Below are 13,355 nucleotides of genomic sequence, written 5' to 3' on the forward strand. Positions count from 1 at the left end.
TCATATTCATTGGAAAGCTCTAGGCGCGTGATACCATTGCTATTCATCTTCCCTACACCAAAATGCTCGAGAGAGTTCCATCTTTGCGAATCCCTTCCAACCCTAGCAATGAACCCCCCCCCCCAAAAAAAAGAATAACATTTTCTGACTTAGGCATTTTCCTGAGTACAGCACACAGATGGGCATAGAAAGCACTTTTTAATCTTCATCAGGACTGGACACGGTAGGAGTATAGGCACTTATCAGAGTAGCAAATCACCCATCTCTCAGAGTCATTAAACGGTCATTTATAGGGATAGGAAGCTCCAACTTCTTGATAATTTCAGATCGAACTGCAAAACCAACACCAACCCGGCCCCCCACGTTTCTCTTTCGATTTCTCTCCCGACCTCTTCAGGCTGACCATCACCTTTCCAAACGAGTCTCTAAAAGAGCAACTATATCTATGTTATATCACGAGCAACAAGGGCAGTCAATTCACGGGCAACAAGGGCAGTACGTCTTTCAGGCCTATATTCACTATTGTTATTTAACAAAGTACTCGCATTCCAACATCAAATATTCATATTCCATCCAGATATTGTAAATAATTTCTTTGTTTTGCGAGAGCAAGTTGGACATCCGTCGCGGTCAACTGACGAGATAGAAAACGACAGGCAATTTTTAGTTCACCTTTTCTAGAACCTCTCCGGTTTCCAGATGAACAGTGCCCTTCCCAAAAGGAGCTGTTCAGTCACCCACGCAGCAACCGAGTGCCACCACTGTCTTGGATGATCAGGAGAGGACTTTATATCTAATACAGGCCGCCTACTTGTAAGTTACTGACTACCTGCTTCCAACCCGCCAGGTCTGCAAGCTTCGCCACCTTTCTCATCGCCGCAGTGTTAAGTTTAAAAAATGAAAGCAGTAATGCCCATGCAAAAACGTCAGCAAAATTTTAGGCCCAATAAGGCTTGTACAATACCCCATAGACCCTCTCTACCCCATCGACATATCCAGAGACAAGCCGAGACAAAATATCTAACGCTAATATAGGTTGCACACTCAGGAATGTGGGAGCGCCATGTTCTCAAGCTCAAATTAATGATACTCAAAATGTTCGATGCCATACTCTGCATATCTAGTTTTATATCAGGGACCTTCTCGTTGAGACATGCTCAAACAAAAGCTAAAGGGTGCCTTACTCCCAGTAGTCCTCCACCAACCGGGAATTTCTAAGAGCCCGTTCTATTGCTGGATAGTCGTTGAACCTGCATTAGGTTCATCCGTCTTTCTTTTTTACGTTCACACACACACACACACACACACACATTAGTCCGTTGCAACAGAAAAGGTGGTGTTGTTGTTGAAATTGCGTCGGTCATTCTTAGATTAGCATACAGCCATAAACTTGGAAATCATTTAAATCGACACTATTAGTGTGATGTCTACGATTGCGAGATCGTAGTTTCAATTCCTGAATCGAGCGGTGCGTTGTGTTCTTGTGCAAAACATTTCATCTCACGTTGCTCTGCGATTACTTCAATTCCTGGTGTTCTGTGCACTTACTCAGGTAACGTTGATTCGATGGGGGGGGGGGGGTGAGCTGATGTACAGCACAAACATTTGGTTACTATAATAAACAAATTATTTGAATAGGTTGTTCAGCAAGAAATTGCAGAATCGTCTTTCTCGGATGTTAGTGTAATGAAAGATAAATTTGACCGAAGTGGATTTGAACTCGTAATAACATAGACTGTGAAACTTCTAATTACACCTTCTCCTCGACTTACGACCGAGTTCAGTTCCGACTGAGAAGTCGTATGTCAATCTAGTCCGATGTCGGATTTATATTTTTCAACACTATTTTCATTCACGCAACTGATGCTTGAAAGCGACTAAGAGACAGCAGCAGGCTGTAAATGTCTGGATCTGAGGAAGGCCTGCGTTGCCAGATACTGCCATAGTTATCGTACGTGCAGCTGCCCGACGTCCGAAAATCGATCTATTTATTTATCTACTTTTGTATTTATTTATTTTTTGTGATCGTAAGTACGGATGGTCATAAGTCGAGGTGAAGGTGTATTAAAATGTGCTCTAAAATCGTTCGCCTGGTCCTATAGTTAAGGTGTTCGGCTCATGACCATAGGGTAACGAGTACTATTCTTGGTCCGGTGTGCACGTTGTGTCCTTAAGAAAGGTATTTCACTTCACATTATTCCAGTCTGCTCCTATCAAATCAAATGAAAATGAGTACTAGTTATGTTCTGGTGTTGATTGAATGAAAACAGAAAGTAAATAGAGCACATGTTACCGGGCATATCCGTTTGCGAGTGACGGAAAACGTCTCAACTATTCCATCACCCTTGTGGCAATGATGAGAACGAATTCCATATAACGAGAGAAGTACTTCTCTCATAAATATTTATGTATGCACATTACTTTATTTAACTTTCGCGTTCCAAACACGCCAATTCAATCACAACGACGAAAATTTGCAACAGAAAGCGTGTCGCGCGTAACAGGCTCATTATTCAGGAGCAGGTAACTCTGAACGTTTGCTCAGTTCCATTATTATTAGGGGACTTCTCTGTCTCTCTCTCTCTCTCTACTGCTAATAGAAGAAACTGTTCTATTATTACATAATTATCTCATTCAGCATCGGTTATTTCTTTCTTTCAGGTGAGTCCATACATTTTATCTATAACATATTTGATCCTGCTTTGCTTTATCTTTTTTCGCGTTATCACTTCCGTATAGACAAAACTCCAAATTGATTTACAAATAAATGGTAAGGTATCGATGACTTTAGAGTCATATCAGTTTCACAATGTGTTCATATGATATTAAAAAGCGTTGAATCTGATTACGGCTATATTAAGCAAGAAAATTAAAACAGGGAAACGAAGTAACAATAATGACTGAACTAGAGTTAATTTACTTCAATTTGTTTACTACGCAAGCTAATCTGACGCAACACTGTAACGTTACACGGTTTTTTTTTTTTTTTAGTGCTTACACATTCGTTTTCCTTCTTAGATTTATGTATTTATTTGTATTGTGGGGGAGGGAGATTTTGCATTAAGAGGCAATGAAAGTGCATGTTATTATGTGCATGCTTGCTCATGTGCGTATCGCACCGTATTTGTAAGCATACTGCGAAAATATAGAAATAGTTACACAAATTAACACATTTCAATAATGCTTATCTATTTATTCAAATCTGACATATCACAACTTGCTACTCGCAGTTTAGCGTCATAGCTAATTACTTGTAACTTATCGTGACGTGAAAATCTGAACAGTATCAGTATAATAACTTTAAATATTTAATCAAAAGCCAAACTCTAATACATTTATTGAGTACATGAAACAAAAAGTTACTTTATCACGTTTGTAAACAAAGAAAATGCATCAATGATATTCTGCCGAATATCGATAACGGAAAACGTGCAGTAACAACTTGGGATGATTCAGCTTCCAATGAATTATAAATCTATTTATAGCATCGAATATCCTTTTTGATCTTTATCGTTCATACCCACACATATCCATTTATTTTTATAGCGTGTGCGTATGTAAATTAACATGGTTCGTACAGTGCTCAGTAGAGTGCAAAGAAAGATTGCCACGTGCACTAGATATTAGTAATAAATAAATATCTTACAGTATGGAATTGATATAGTTGCTACGCATTCGAACATATTTACTAATCGACCACATTTCTAACGTAACTATGTTTAGAGTAAATAATTCAAATAAATTTTATGCTCTGGAGAAATGGAATTTCTTCAAATGAATTATTTGTTTTATAAAGAGTTGTGTTAAATAATAAAGCTCGTTTAATAAATGTATGTTACAATGGTGTGACAACTCTTAAAAATTCTATGCAGTATACTTAACAATATGCTAAGCCGCACACAGAATTTATTCCACTATTTCAATGAATTATTTTTATTTGGCGACACAAAATGTGACTAGTTCGATCGTTTTCTCCTGTTTTATTGTATGTAGAATTGTGGCGCAGGTGTTATTTTGTAATATCGGAGATATCACACTACTACTACTACCACTACCAGCATCATCATCGCTACTACTTCTTTATTCAAAGTTAACAATACTGAGGAATCAATTGGTTTTTGTTTTTTCTCAACTAAGACGAAAAATGAGAATATGCTGTATACAATACTTCACCTCTTAAATCATTTTGTAATACTTATAGTTTTCTGCTGTTCGCAAGGTTGTTCTCACATCTGTCTTTCTATTCATCTTAAACTGATGAAAAGAATCAAACTGGTTGCAGGTTTGAATTTAATGTAGCATATGAAGGCTTTACTTTTTATCGACGAGTAAGCTAGAGATTACTCAATACGTGATGTAAAGTATAAGATTTATTTAAACTGAATTCCTATCTTGTGACTTCGAATTTCATGCCTGATAATCATTGCTCTGACATGAAACTTTAATAACAGGAATGGAATTCAGTTTCAATAAACTACGCCCTGCAGGCAGCGCTCTTACATATTTTCGGAAACCACTTAGTCTCTCAAAAATATGGAACGTTTTAATCTCTGCTACTCCACTAAGAACATTTCTGCACCGTCTAACGAGCTGTACAGAAAGTGGACTTAATAAGGCGATTGCGATGGAAAGCCTTCTAGTGCGACCTAACCACACCCTCCCTGGAGAACAACACATACGGGATTAAATCTACGACGTACCCACTCAGGATCAAGGACTTTGAGCCCTTCGAAGCAGACTTGCTGGGTATCATTCCTAGGCTAAAATTCCATAAGTCCTCTTGCTCTTTCCAATGTAAACTTTGTGTCGACATTAGACTACAAAAAAATTCTGACAGGTCCCTAATCTTTTCAGATAAGACTAAAAATGTATATAGGATAGACACCCATACTTATGACAGGCGGCCAGAAAACAATATTACACCAAACTATAGGTGTGCTTCCCCACACACATACAACATCAATAGTGAAGCTGAACAATTAGCCAACTTTATAGCAGATATGGTAGAGATTTTAGCAAAAAGGAATGCCTTTATTACTATCACAGACCATAAACCAAACTTTGCCTTGAGCTCCAAATGCCGCCTGATGAACCCAGCCAAATCCGAGATCAGTCTGGTGAGCAAACACATTCTGAGGAACATCAACAACAACATAAAGAGAACCACCAACCTCTCCCTATGATGTTGCACTAACAAAGTAATTCCATGGTTTAATACCAACAAGGGGAGAGGCAGAGCAAGGTTCACAGTTCGACAGTCAATTTTCACCCATCTATATCGAAAGGGTTACTGATCAAGACACTTTCTTCTGCTAGAGGCTTCACTGACATTAACGACAGGGACACAGATGTCATTATGCATGCCAGAAAAACAGTGCTGTTCAATAAAAGTCAGACCTGGGTCAAGCAATTCAACCCTGTGGGCTCTTTCAACGTAGTGATGGGGGCTTATGACAGCATTGGTGTATGTGACCTCATCAGGTTGTATATCCTCGATGCCTTAAAGATGAAATTCTCCTCTGTCCTCTTTGGCTTCTATAGAGATGATGCCCTGGCCATCTCTAGAGGAGCCAATGGGCACCCCTAGATAGGCTTAGGAAAGATCTGATTAGCACCCTTGACTATGGGACTGAAAATAATTATCAAGATCGATCTCACCACTCTGAACTTCTTAGATGTCATGTTTGATTTGGGCTCCGGTACATACAGCCCCTACTGAAAGCCAAATGAGAGGATGACGTATATCAACACAGCCTCCTGCAACTCACCCATCCAATATATTCAGAAACCTGGTGAAGGATGTCAGCAAGATGACCAGGAACCTTTCCTGTAGCCAAGAGATTTTTGACTCAGCAACATCCTATTATAACAAGGCACTAGCTGCTAGCAGGATTAGGAATCACATCTACATGCTGTGTCCTAACAGCCAGAGAAGGAAGCACTGCAGAAACATCATTTGGTTTGCACCCCACATCCTGCTCAATGTAAAAACGTGTGTAGGTAGAATATTCCTTAGGCTAGTACAGTGGTCCTCAACCTTTTTCAAAATTTTTGCTTTGTGGTCCCCTGGCCATTTTCGGGAAGCCTCACAGTCCCCAGCCTATTTTGGCAAGAATAAGAGATTAATCAAATGCAAAATTTTCGCAATTATACTACACTTAGTTTCAACTTACGATGAAAGTAAACAAACAAAGTTTGTTTTAGAAGCGTTGAAATGTATTGAAAGATACAGAAATTATTATTTTTTTTTAAATTCTCAAACGCATGATAATGCTAATAAATAGCATGATCAGGATAAATTATCCATACATTGCAGAAAAATACGTTACCGGCTAGTCATGAGACTAGTCATCTCTGTGATTATGCGTCAAGTGCTTTACCATTAAGCTATACTGCCCAGTAATGAATTCTTCTGCAATGAATGCACAAAACCTCAATAATACCATTAAATATAAATGTTAGATGTAAGCATAAAATAACAATAACGACACTAACAAGACACCAGATGTTGGCAAAGTCTATGAAGTGTGTGGGTAGAATATTCCTTAGGCTAGTACAGTGGTCCTTGACCTTTTTCAAAATTTTTGCTTTGCGGTCCCCAGCCTATTTTGGCAGGAATAAGAGATTAATCAAATGCAAAATGTTTGCGATTATACTACTATTAGGTTTAAGTAGTTGAATGCACAAAACCTCAATAATGCGATTAAATATAAATGTTAGATGTAAGCATAAAATAACAATAACAACACTAACATGACACCAGATGTTGGCAGAATGCTATGGAAAAATAAACATTTTGTTTCTTTTAAGTCTATGAAGGAGGGCCACAGTTAACTATACCAAACTTTAATTATTCATTAGTAACTTATGCTTTCAAACCCATTTTCACAAATATGTTCAGTGGCAAGTAAGGTCTGGTATAAGAAAGGGACCATCGGCATTGATATAGCGTTTAATTCTTTGTTTAGTTTTTCCGATTTTTTCCTTGATTCGCAAAAATATTTGCCGAAAACCAATAGAAGACAGGATATATTTTTTGATAGATGGATTAAAGAAAAATCATTAAACCTGTTCAAAAGAAGGATTAATGTGACTGCTGTATTTGCTTTAGTTTTACCAACTTGTCTATATTTGTCTGGGTTCTGGATAAAGCAACCCTCATATTGTGTGTAAAATCCAGTCTGTTTCGTTGTTTGCTTTTTATCGAGTGAAGAGCTGAAAACGCCAACTGCCGAAGCATCTGAGGAGCCTTCATGGAGTGGATGTAGAAGTTTTCAAATGTGTACTTAACTTCTGGCTCACCAAGATCCCGGATGAGCCAATATCTAGGTAGGAAACTCAAAAGAGGGCAGTAACATCGAACTCTATCCTTCACCAAAAGCCGCTCCGACAAAGGTGGAGAGTGGAAAGATGATCACAATGGTGGTGCTCCAGCGTGGCTACAGTCATTGGACTGAAACATATAAAAGAATAAAAGAATATATGTATATATCTGTATATGGCGGATGAGGCCGAGTTTCATAGTCCAATTCATTCAACTTCTGCAGGATCAACTGTGTGATGTGTGGCTGAGCGTTGTCATGGAGAAGAATTGGTCCTTTTCTATTGACTTATACTGGCTGTTGTTGTCGGAGTTTCTTATGCATTTCATCCATTTGCTGACAGTACTTCGCCATAATGGTTTCTCCTGAATCCAAAAAGCTGTGATGGATGAGACCGGCCGCAGACCACTAAACAGTCACCATGACCTTCATTTGGTGCAACTTTGGCTTCGGGAAGTGCCGTGGAGCTTCATTGGCATCCAACCACTGAGCTAAGCGTTGCCGGTTGGCATAAAGAATCCACTTTTCATCGCATGTTACAATCTGGTCAAGAAACGGGTCATTCTTGTTGCGAAAAAGAAGGGAGGACGACACTTCAAAATGGCGTTTTTTTTGGTTATCATTCAATTCGTGCAGCACCCATTTCACAAGTGTTTTTGTTTTTCCAGTCTCTTTCAAGTGGTTGTAAATTGTCGTATATGTTATGTCTAATTCAGAAGCAAGGTCTTGAACAGTTGTGTGTAGATTGGCTTCAACTAAGGCTGTTAGTTGATCGTTGTCAACATCCAATGGCTTACCACTATGCTTATTTGAAAAATATATATAACTTATTTAAGTTATATATATTTTTTCAAATATCTTTTCACTTAAGGTTATCCTGAAATAGGATTCCCAAATTTGTAATAATAATATAAATGATACTGTATACATTGCATTAGTAAAGTGTAAAATAGTGAATGTCCTGATAACCTGGAATACTTATTATTCTCTAAGATTTTAAATATATATGTGTATATGTATGTATGTGTATATATATATATATATATATATATATATATATATACACATATATATACTAGCAGAGATACCCAGCATTGCCCGTGTTACATGCAGTTGAAAAATGAGACTTTTCTGTTATATTTTCTGTAAGGAAATTGGAATACCTATGATTCGAATTTCATCAAAATTGCACATGAGGGTTCGTTCCCTCTTTACACACCCTAAAAAAATTCTAATCATGAGACGTATCCCATACTATTGATCTTTATGCGCATATTCCAAAATTTCAGTTTTCTGGAACCTGTAAAAAAGATTTTGCTCCTGCAAAATGGAGCTCATGGTGGGAATGAAGGCCCCTATTGGGGGTGGGTGTGTTAATATCAACCAGAGAAGTTGAATTGTTGGGAATGTTTTTAACTTGGGTCTTATAGTATGCCTGTATATATGTGAGAGTATAGTCTCACTTTAATAGTTTCAGTATGAAATTGAAAGTATTAAAGTGAAAATATCTGAAATTACAGTAGCGACATGTTATTGTTTCACTTTTGACAGGTAATACTGAAATAGTGGAATAGTTTCAGTGTTAGAGTGGAAGTATCTGACATTACAGTAGAGTGATGTTATTGTTTCACTTTTGACACGTAATACTGAAATAGTGGAGGAGATATGATATTGCTGTGGGCTCGAACTATGCAGGAAGTTAAAAAATTTTTTGGCCTAAGACACTGCATGGACCATAAAAGAATTTTGCTCCTGAAAAATGGAGCTCATGGAGCTGAAAAATGTGGGAGTTAAGGCCCCTATTGGTGATGGGTGTATTAATGTCAACCAGAGAAGTTTAATTGTTGGGAATCTTTTTAACTTGTGTGTAATATGTATTGTTTGAATTTCTTTGAAATAGGAAATATATGTATGTTCACTGGGTTTGTAAAAGAGAGCAAAGCTACAGGAAAGCAAAAGACGAATGATCACGATAATCAGTCAGCTACCGTAGCCTAGTTGTTACTACTCCCCAATGTAGGATTCCTCACCATACAGGTGACAGGCACAGCTTTAAGATGCATTATGGATCTATAGCAATTGGAAGGGCATGACCCAATTGAAACAACAATGTGTGACGTTTGGAGTAAAAGAAAATGAAAGTGTCGCCTCTGGAGTTTGCAAATGACCACTATACCGAAAGGTAACTGGGCAGAAAATATTTACAATCAATAAATGTCTTAGAACAACCAGTCACTCATCTGGGAAGGCCTTGAAATCAATGTTACCAATTGGGGACTATATGTGTCGCAGTGATAATAAAAAGACTCAAAGGAGGTCTGCAACGAAATAATTTTACACAATACTTTGCAAGTGAATCTGTGGAGGCAAAGATGAGTCTCATTTAATTGACAATTTATGCACCACATTGCAAAAATCACAATGTAAGTATATCTGAAAGGATAGTCTTACACTGTTGTACCGTTGAATTACAAATAATGCTCATCTGTTATGTTCGGGTGACCCTATAGCTACCAATGGTACAACTGTATTCGTCTTTGCTTAGGAAAAATGACTAAATTGTGGGTGTGAAATCCCCATGAAGGGGTCTTTGTAACTTCTAAGACGAAAATTTTTTAGAAATATTACTTTATTTGTGTGTAATATGTATGGTTAAAATTTCATCAACATCAAAAATATATGAATTTTGATGGGGGTTATGGCCATTATGCATAGAATATAATTTCCAAATTTCTTAAAGATCCATTCAATACTTTTGACGTAGTTTTGGATAAGAAAACAAATGACTAATGTGTGTGTTTGTGTGCATATGTATGTGTGTGTGTATGGGTGTATATATGTATAGATATCTGTATGCATTTATATATGTGTACATATTAGATGTACACCTATATATATATATATATACATCTACACATATGTATACATATACATGTATGCATATAGATCTATATCTATATATATATCTATACATATACGTGTACATATACATCTATATGTATACATATACATCTCTCTCTCTCTCTCTCTCTCTCTCTCTCTCTCTCTCTTTATATATATATATATATATATATATATATATATATACATACACACACCATTAAAGTGAAAGTATTTGACATGAGTGTTTTTGTTTCACTTTTGACACGTAATACTTAAATAGTGGAGGAGATATGATGTTGCTGTGGGCTCGAACTATGCAAGAAGTTAAAAAAATTTTTTGACTAAAACACAACCGGAACCCTAAGTAAGGCATGTGTAAAATTTGAATGAAATTGGTCGTGTAGTTCTCGAGTTTTAGGGAAGCACACACACACACAGACAGACAGACACACACACATTCTCATTTTTATATATATAGATATATATATATATATACACACACACACATAAAAAATATATATATAGATATATATTGTTGTATTTGGGGATGGTCATGTCAGTTTAGCCAATAAAAACACACACACTATATATTTGGTGTTCACTTGCTTCAGCTTTATTTTATATTAATTGTATTTGGGCCAGAGTTCTTTCGTCACACTTCTCTGACCTCATCAGTGCTTTCTTCTTTCTTTTTTGTGTCTTCCCTTACTAATGATCAGCCATTTTGTATTCATATTGTATGTGTTTTTATTTGTGCATGCGTCTATCCCTGTGTGTGTCTTTGTTTAGTTAGTGTGTTTGTGTGGGAATGTGCCTGTATTATCATTATCCCCATTTTTATACGTTTATTTAATTTGCTTTTATTTATTTTGTTCATTTGTTTATATCTACTTATTTTTCTTTTCATTCTTTTTTTGTATTTAATTTCATTAATTTTGTTTATGTATATAGTTATTTAATTCCATTTATTTATCTGTGTATTGTATTATATTCATATTATTATCAGTTTATGGGGATCTTATTCCGTCATAGGTTGTGGTGTGTTGGGGGTGTGTGCTAGTGTTCCATTCTAATTTCCTATTCAAGCTAGGTTTATCTTCTATTATGTATGTAGCTTCTGTAATTTGTCTAAGTGTTGCGTCTGTTCTGTATGTGGACAAGATATTAACTTCTATGTTGTTGAGCAAGCCCCCGTGTTCCTGCTCGGCATGCTGGCACTGCTTTAGATGACATTGTTAGAGTATAGCTACCTATTGAATATGCTGAGTTTTCCTTCCTCAGATCTACATTTCATGTCACAATACAATCACTTTGATCGAAATAGTAAATTTTATTGTGAACCCAATACCAGATGACCTAGTTTCATTTTCTTCAACTTATTGCGTTTCAACAGCTAAAGTTAGATAACCAGATAGAAAGTGCAATGTGAAACACAAGGATATGACTGTACAATTTATAGGTTTCATCTTATTGATCTCTATTCACTTAAGGAAAGTTGTGTTACAACTGAGAAGACTTTCTTTGTTAAGAATAGAGGTGAGGGATTGTCCACTTGTACTACAATCACCAACTCCTGAAGGTTGCCAACTAAGGACTTCCTACCATATCCTCTACTTGTCCTGAAGCTGCAAAAAATGAAAATCACTTATTTCTGTTAAATTCCAATGATTTTCATTTTTTACAGCTTCAGGACAAGTAGAGGATGTGGTAGGAAGTCCTTAGTTGGCAACCTTCAGGTGTTGGTGATTGTAGTACAAGTGGACAATCCCTCACCTCTATTGTTAACAAAGAAAGTCTTCTCAGCTGTAACACTACTTTCCTTAATGTTAAGGTTCAAGCAGGGTAAATAAGTACAGATATGCCTGGGTGGTTTAGAAGTTTGTTTCTCAACCATGTTGTTTCGAGTTCTGTCCCATTGAGTGAGTGTCTTCGACTATAGTGCTAGGTCAACCAAAGCCTGGATAAGTGGATATGGTAGACAGAAATTGAAAGGAACCCCATCACGAGAATATATATGTATATGTATGTTCATAAGTTGTGTGTGTATATGCTTGCATGAGTGAGATCATATTTTCCTTGTCTCCATGTGTGTCAGCTGGTTGTAAACAACAGTCTTGGTGAAAGTGTTGGATGGTGTCATTTGTTTGCAGTCCACCAGCAAAGTATGTCCGGGCTGCTGGTATAACATGTTACATGATCTGTGTATACAGAAGGCTCATTCATACAGCGTTGTTTGCCTCCAGTTTTCCGTGTAACCATGGACAGATTGTTTGTTGTTTGATATACTGAGAGATTATTACCTCACTTGGAATAAAGTGGGTTGTCATCAGGAAGGGTATCTATCTCTAGAAACCTCTGCTCCAGCATACACTTGTCTAACCCATGCAAGCATAAAAACTGATATTCCAATTTGACAATAAACAGGTCATGCAGAAACTATTTATGAGTTCCAAATTTTCAAAAAGCTTCCAAACAATTTTCTAAAATTAGTCTACACACCCACAAAATACACATCATGCATTTATGCAAAAAGGAGAGAAGGACTTAGCTTAGAATTTCTTGTGTGTTTTTGATAATGCCCATATTTTGAATATTTTATCATACTATAAAAAGTACCCATGTTTGAGACCAAATATAAGAAATAGTTATGAAAACCAGCTTACAAACTTCACCTCTTAAACACATATATTAAAATTTATAAATAGCAACCAAATATTTTCCAGAACAGTGATTCTCTAGAGAAAAATATACTGACCAAACAATTTTTAAACCTACCTACATACTCTTATGGACATTAAGATATTTAATTAACAAATTTTCCATACTAATATCATTGCAATATGCTTAAGTGAGAACCAACACCCTCCCAATTAAACAGGTGGAAAATTATAAATAATACAAATCCCCTAAAAGCTAACATACCCTGTAACACATCTAAATATAAAGATTGAAAGACTGGACCGAACTCTATGATTTAACCATCACATTCTCAAAACAAAAGGTAAATATCCTATTTATATTTAAATAAAACCAACAACAGCTAAACCAATTGACAGATCTGCTATCCAACAACAACTTGACTATGTCATCAAAATGAGTGACAAAAGAATACCCAAAGTCCTCATATACAGTCAGCTTGAGAGTGGACAC

At 36.6% G+C, this 13,355-nt stretch overlaps 1 protein-coding gene across 1 annotated transcript in view; it reads left to right on the plus strand.

Moving 5' to 3' along the window:
• Window positions 1-2,056: 2,056 nt before the first annotated feature.
• The window catches only part of LOC106879763 (carbamoyl-phosphate synthase [ammonia], mitochondrial), an 83,554-nt gene continuing 72,255 nt past the window's right edge, over window positions 2,057-13,355 (plus strand). Inside the window, exon 1 of the mRNA XM_089358735.1 lies at window positions 2,057-2,661. The gene's annotated coding sequence lies outside the window, so the exon portion shown is untranslated. The remainder of the gene's footprint in view (window positions 2,662-13,355) is intronic.

This window comes from Octopus bimaculoides, chromosome 10 (assembly GCF_046866305.1).
Source record: "Octopus bimaculoides isolate indiv1 chromosome 10, ASM4686630v1, whole genome shotgun sequence".
Lineage (NCBI taxonomy): Eukaryota > Metazoa > Mollusca > Cephalopoda > Octopoda > Octopodidae > Octopus > Octopus bimaculoides.